This window comes from Trichomycterus rosablanca, chromosome 3 (assembly GCF_030014385.1).
Source record: "Trichomycterus rosablanca isolate fTriRos1 chromosome 3, fTriRos1.hap1, whole genome shotgun sequence".
NCBI classification, from domain to species: domain Eukaryota; kingdom Metazoa; phylum Chordata; class Actinopteri; order Siluriformes; family Trichomycteridae; genus Trichomycterus; species Trichomycterus rosablanca.
This window is the reverse complement of record NC_085990.1, coordinates 10,101,490-10,109,117: the sequence shown is the minus strand read 5'-3', so window position 1 is coordinate 10,109,117 and position 7,628 is coordinate 10,101,490.

Sequence of the window (7,628 nt, the reverse complement as noted above, 5' to 3'; positions counted from 1 at the left end):
AGTCCATGTAGGGCAAGGCGAGCAACCACTGTTGAATGTATGTGACCTTCGAGCCCTCCAACAACACTGCATGAAAGCTATCATGTTACAGTGATTAATATGGCCTCGTGAGTACTTTGGAAAACCGTTGTCACTTAACACAGTCCACCACTGCTTTAACAAATTAGGCAAATTGAAAGCTGTACGTTGATTCTATGCAGAAACACTGCTGAGTTCTCTGGGCCTCAGCTTATCTTGGTCCAGATGGTACAAAAGATGAAACATGTGCTGTCCATGTCTTAGCTTGTTTTCAGAAAAGTGGGCATCAAGTTCTGTCCAAGGAAGTCCACGGTTGTTTCAGCACAACAATGCCAAGTCTCATTCTACACACATAATGGCTTCATAGGCAAAAAGTGAATGTGATTTGTCTCCTAATGAAAATGTATGGTGTATCATGAAGTGGAAAATCAGGCAACAGCATTCATGGACTGTTAAGCCGTATCAAGCAAGAATGAAGAAAAATTCCTCTTGCAAAACTGCAACAATTAGTGTCCAAAACAATTAGTGTCCAATAAAAAGTCTCATTAATAGTAAACATGACAGTAAAGTTAATGCTGAAATGAAGTTTTAATATAAACATTTAGTCTGTGAAAATGAGAAAAACGCGGACCTTGGCCACTTTTATTTGAAAAAGAAAAGGTATTTTGTTTGTGTTAGACATGAAAGTTCATTTGCTTGGACAGGTTTTCACTATTGTATACTTATTACTTTAGAAATGTACATGAATCATATGTAATGAAATGTACTAATGGTTATAGGTTGGGCAGGGCAGCATATTTTGTTCAGCTTTATTCATAGGAAATCCAGCAAATGTGCCATCACTTGTTATAGTTTCTGTTCTTTATGAGCTCATCATGACAAAAAGCTGCAGTAAAGAGAGTTGGCATAGCTACTGTTGAGTAAATGGAAATGATTATGATGCATAAGAAATTGTTCAAACCACAGATTACTTTGGAATCTAACTGGATTTGGAGAATATTTGATCTTCATTCTAGTACTGCAACGTAATAAATATAAAAGTCCAGAGAAATTGCCACGAGACTTTAAAACCGCTAGATATACATAGTTCATTGGTTCCCTCTGAGCCATAGAGAATCAATTTTAGCATGTATGAAGTAGATGTGAACAAGTCTGTGAGCAGATAAACAAATCAAAGGACAGATAAGACAGACTGAACAAAAAAGAAGACATACTGCCTTCATCTAACTTATTTAATTTGTAATGTCGCTCATCTCCTGAATAAATTCATTAATAAGTCATGTTAAGAGTCATGTCCTTCTGTGTTGCCATTTTGGCAGGCAGAGTGGGCACGGAGGCGCAGATGATTGATGTGTCAACCTCCCTTGATTGCGCCTAATTAGCATTTATTCACTCGAGGTAGAAGTGTTTTTTATATATCACGGTTTCTCCCTCACGCACTTGCCAGCTCCTTTGTTGGCACATCTGCTTTTCTCTGAAGCCGTAATACTGAGGTGGTCAGTCTGGTCAATTCTCCCGCTGGTGTGTAATACCATCAGTCTTTAGCTTTCTGGGAAATCACCAATTGCCACTGCAGGAGCATAATGTGGATTTACGGATGGGGTCTGCTCCGGAAATGGGACTTCCAGGTCCCTCTCAGGGTGGTTCAATCATTAGACTCAAAACGCTGCCATTCCGGGGTGTGGCCTACTGTAATGTAGATGCTACAACATCTAAAGGGACTAACCAGAAATGAAGTTGTCTGTGTAGACTCTCGACCAGTTGTTAGCACCGCTGAGGATCGAACCCGAATTTACTGATGAGCCACCCGAACAAAAAAGAAGCTTTTGCAGCATTGTAGTTTAATATTGACATGTACTGTATCTTTCTGGCAAATTGTTCCATCTGATGGTATGCAATACAATATTAATAGTCCAACCACAGCCAAGTTGTCACTGTTGGTCCCCTGAGCAAGGCCCTTAATTCTTACTTAGTTGCATTGTATTCGATCACAGTAGTAAGTAACTTTGAATAAAAATGCATGAAACAGAAGTCGCTCAGACCCAGACTGAGAGGAAATTCGTTCGGCTGGTCAGATGTAATCCATAAGTCACCATGTTATCAATTAGGAGCCTCTTAAAAATGTGACACTGCCCACAGTTAAGCAAGCTTTAAACTGGCAATGGCTTAAAAATCATCATAATAAAGCTCAGTTAAGTGTATTGCTTATCACATGGATGAAAAAATAGCAGGAGCTTGGGCTTTTTCTCTCCTTTTCTTTTTTCTTTTTGGTGGTTTTGGGCTTACATTGCTCAGAATCAACCAAACAAAAGAAATAATAACTACTGAAATGTTTTGTAGTCTAAATGTTCTTGAAATTTTAAATATTTAAACAATGAAGAACACAAACAATTAAAAATCAAGGTTTTAAGAAGGCCCAAAATTAGGAAAGCGAGCTATAAATGCAGTGTCAATCAGACGGAGGCGTGAGCTGCTGGGAACGAGGAGAGGCCTGGAAGACGTCACTGGCTGTGCTATATTTAGGGACTGCATCGGTATCACACTCATGTGTTGTGGTTGTATCATAAAAGCTGGCAGGAGTCTAGATGCTCCTGAGATCCCTTGCGACCAAAATAGGCAACCCTCATTTGGACCAAGTGTCCTCAAACCACACGCACTCGCTTTGCACCCACTTACATCACTGGTGCGAGTGGAGGAAGAACGAGGCATCTGGAAATGGCATAAACAAGACAGAGTGGTTACAACCAAGTCAACCGGAGGAGGATTGTAGAAGCAGCTGTGATTCAAAACCAGCAACAATAAAGAATCACACAAATAGAAAAGGTCAAGTTCTCGTGAGTCTTTTTTTAACCTCACCATGCAATACAATGCAAAAAAATCATTTAAAAAAAGCATTTGGATGCATTTCGGGTCATTTCAGGCCATTTTTGGAAAACGTTTGTTTACCCGTTTTTAATCCTGATTCCTGCAGACTCCTAGCCTATTGTGACATCATATTTATTTCATATTATGGCCCATTTAAACCATTTAAACTTAAAATAATCATGCAATAACAACAACATACACAATGGACAAAAGTACAGGACAAAAGTAATGACCGCTCTTTGTGCATTTTGAAAAAACATTTGCTAACAGGTGTATTAAATAAATTATATAAAGGAAATGCTATGCAGTTTAGGGAAGGCCTTTCCTGTTACTGTGCACAAAGCAAGCTCTATAAAGACATGAAGAAAATCTCGGTATAAAGAAACTCCAGTGGCCTGCACAGAGCCCTGACCTCAGCCCCATGGAACAGCTTTGGAATGAACTGGAACATCAATTAAACCTTTCTTGACCAACATCAGTGCCTAGCCATATAAATGCTCTTTTGACTAAATGGCCACAACTTTCCACAGACAAAATTCAAAGTCTTGTAAGAGGCCTTCTCAGTAAAGTGGCTGTTGTTATAGCTGAAAAGATCACATAGAGGTCACTCTATTTTAATACTATTTGATTTTGAAATAGGATGTCCAACAAGCTTATGGTCAGGTGTCCAAATACTTCTGGACACATAGTGTACAGTATAAGGACACCCCTTCAAGTTTTGAAGTTCTGATGTTGCAGACACCCATTTCTGACAGGTATTTGAAATTTACTCTTAAGTAACAGGTTGACCCCTGAACTTTCTGCCAAGTTTAATGAAGGTCCTTCTGTGTGCACAAAGTGAGGTCTAGAAATACACAAAGGAACTCTAGCAGCCCGCACAGAACCCCTGAACATCTTTGGAAATGGTTTTGAATCGTCAATTACTAGCCGGTAATATCGTTGGCAATATGGCTGCTAGTGTAACATGTCCAATCCAGCTTTGAATGGCTGTTGTGATAAGAAGATATACAGGTCCTTCTCAAAAAATTTGCATATTGTGATAAAGTTCATTATTTTCCATAATGTAATGATAAAAATTAAACTTTCATATATTTTAGATTCATTGCACACCAACTGAAATATTTCAGGTCTTTTATTGTTTTAATACTGATGATTTTGGCATACAGCTCATGAAAACTCTCAAAAAATTAGCATATTTCATCCGACCAATAAAAGAAAAGTGTTTTTAATACAAAAAAAGTCAACCTTCAAATAATTATGTTCAGTTATGCACTCAATACTTGGTCGGGAATCCTTTTGCAGAATTGACTGCTTCAATGCGGCGTGGCATGGAGGCAATCAGCCTGTGGCACTGCTGAGGTGTTATGGAGGCCCAGGATGCTTCGATAGCGGCCTTAAGCTCATCCAGAGTGTTGGGTCTTGTGTCTCTCAACTTTCTCTTCACAATATCCCACAGATTCTCTATGGGGTTCAGGTCAGGAGAGTTGGCAGGCCAATTGAGCACAGTAATACCATGGTCAGTAAACCATTCACCAGTGGTTTTGGCACTGTGAGCAGGTGCCAGGTCGTGCTGAAAAATTAAATCTTCATCTCCATAAAGCTTTTCAGCAGATGGAAGCATGAAGTACTCCAAAATCTCCTGATAGCTAGCTGCATTGACCCTGCCCTTGATAAAACACAGTGGACCAACACCAGCAGCTGACATGGCACCCCAGACCATCACTGACTGTGGGTACTTGACACTGGACTTCAGGCATTTTGGCATTTCCTTCTCCCCAGTCTTCCTCCAGACTCTGGCACCTTGATTTCCGAATGACATGCAAAATTTGCTTTCATCCGAAAACAGTACTTTGGACCACTGAGCAACAGTCCAGTGCTGCTTCTCTGGTTCAAAAGTGGCTTGACCTGGGGAATGCGGCACCTGTAGCCCATTTCCTGCACACGCCTGTGCACGGTGGCTCTGGATGTTTCTACTCCAGACTCAGTCCACTGCTTCCGCAGGTCCCCCAAGGTCTGGAATCGGCCCTTCTCCACAATCTTCCTCAGGGTCCGGTCACCTCTTCTCGTTGTGCAGCGTTTTCTGCCACACTTTTTCCTTCCCACAGACTTCCCACTGAGGTGCCTTGATACAGCACTCTGGGAACAGCCTATTCGTTCAGAAATTTCTTTCTGTGTCTTACCCTCTTGCTTGAGGGTGTCAATGATGGCCTTCTGGACAGCAGTCAGGTCGGCAGTCTTACCCATGATTGCAGTTTTGAGTAATGAACCAGGCTGGGAGTTTTTAAAAGCCTCAGGAATCTTTTGCAGGTGTTTAGAGTTAATTCGTTGATTCAGATGATTAGGTTAATAGCTCGTTTAGAGAACCTTTTCATGATATGCTAATTTTTTGAGATAGGAATTTTGGGTTTTCATGAGCTGTATGCCAAAATCATCAGTATTAAAACAATAAAAGACCTGAAATATTTCAGTTGGTGTGCAATGAATCTAAAATATATGAAAGTTTAATTTTTATCATTACATTATGGAAAATAATGAACTTTATCACAATATGCTAATTTTTTGAGAAGGACCTGTAGATATATACTTTATTTGTCATATATATATATATATATATATATACACATGTACAGTACAATGAAATTCTTTCTTCGCATATCCCAGCTTGTTTGGAAGCTGGGGTCAGAGCGCAGGGTCAGCCATCGTACGGCACCCCTGGAGCAGACAGGGTTAAGGGCCTTGCTCAAGGACCCAACAGTGGCTGCATAGCAGAGCCTGGATTTAAACCGCCAATCTTCCGGTTGATAGCCCAAAGCTCTACCCACTAGGCTACCACTGTCCACTTGTCCACTTGTGTATGGCCCTTGAAAGAAATTAATAATATTTATCAGCATATGGAATATTTTTATTACATTTCCAATGCAGTTAAATGTAAAAATCTGATGTGGCTGATTAAGCCCGTATTTTGAGACTTGTGTTTGAAATATTCTTTGAATCCTGTCATAAAATAAAGTCAAGCCAGGAAAAGCACTTTGCCCTCGGCTTCCTCTCCTAAATCACTACACTGGCGTAAAGCGCATGGCATCCTATTAATTAATTCAACACGGGTAAAACCACTCGTATTTGCATTTCACCCAGAGAACTGTCAGAATGTGTTAAGGACCTGCTTAACCTGGCCGTCTAAACACAAAGCAATAAAAGTACATTTTTATGTCAGGCTCAATCACTGAGACATTTTCCAGCTTAAAAAGCCATTAAAGAGAAATCAAATATTCCCAAAACACCACCTACACTAGAAATTCATTTCACTGTTCGGTACATTGACGCAGCGGGCGATGTTGTATGCCGATTCTCGCCTCGGGTCAACATCCGTAAGCAGTTGGCATGTTCTTACCATGTTTGCCTGGGTTTCATTTGGATTCTCCAGTTTCATCTCATTTTCCAAATAAAAAAAGATTTATTTTGTATTGGCAGCTTTACACTCCCTTCAGTGAGTGAGTAGGTAAATGTGTGTGTGAGCTGCCTGGTGATGGACTGGCTCTCTGTCCAGGGTATGGTTCTGCCTGGCACCCAGAGTAATCCATGGCAATCCTGACCTGGATCAGGGTTTTTGAAAAGGCACTCTAGTAGAACAGTTGTTGATGCAGACTGGCTGCATTTATGTCAGGGCACCAGGCAGAAATACACCCTGGCAGGGCACGTTTACCCATTTTCTTACCCCTAGGATCAGGCACACGCAGTACCTTCATCCTGGTCCATCCCTGGGACACCACAAATGCAGATCCAGTCAAAGAAGTGTGGAAGCAGGTATTGAGTTTGACTCAAAGCCCCAGATTCATGGGACCCACGTACCAACTCTGGGTACTCAGGTTTTCTACCACCTACCAAACATGCAAAAGGTGGATTGGCTGCTCTAAAATGGATAAATGTGGTAATGGTGTGGTAACCTATAATGAATTGGTGCGTGACATTTTTCCTTTTATGCCAAAGAGTTTTTAAAAGACACCTTGGAAGGCATTGTGGTAGCATGGTAGTGTGGGTGCCACACAAAAACACTAGACCACAGGGACCTGGGTTCAATCCATTTTTACATGTGTGGAATTTAGCAGACGCTTTTATCCAAAGCGACCTACAATTATGACTGAATACAATTCAAGCAATTGAGGGTTAGGGGCCTTGCTCAGGGGCCCAACAATAGAAACTTGTGGGGCTTGAACTGGCAACCTTTTGGTTACTAGTCCAGTACCTTAACTGCTGAGCTACCGCTGCCCTACACCATCCACTTGAGTGATTCCTAAAAAGATTTTTTTTTTTAAATGCAGTGAGATTATTCCAACCTTGCTCTCAGAATTTCCAGGTGGCACCAGACCCACCGCGACCCCGACCACAATGGAGCTGTTGCTGGAAGTGAATATACTGTATATACTTTGTTTAGCTTTATTACCTGTTACAAATGGAACAACACAGAGACGATCATCTAATCATTTCCAGATTTTCTGTGCATCCGTCCTCCATTCCTTCAGGGTTCGAACCTTTCCCGCATTCACTGACGTTTGTGCCCAACCTCTGCCCAGCATGCCAGACCTGCAGCTTAATGCCACTCAGAGACAGAGAAGCTGTGTGCGCGTGTGCGCGCGCGTGTGAGGATGTTAGAGGTGGTCGGTCTAGGTGGGCGCGGCTGTCTCGCGCTCTCCTATAAAGTGAGGAGTCCCCACACGCTCGTGCTCACACACACACTAACTGTTTGA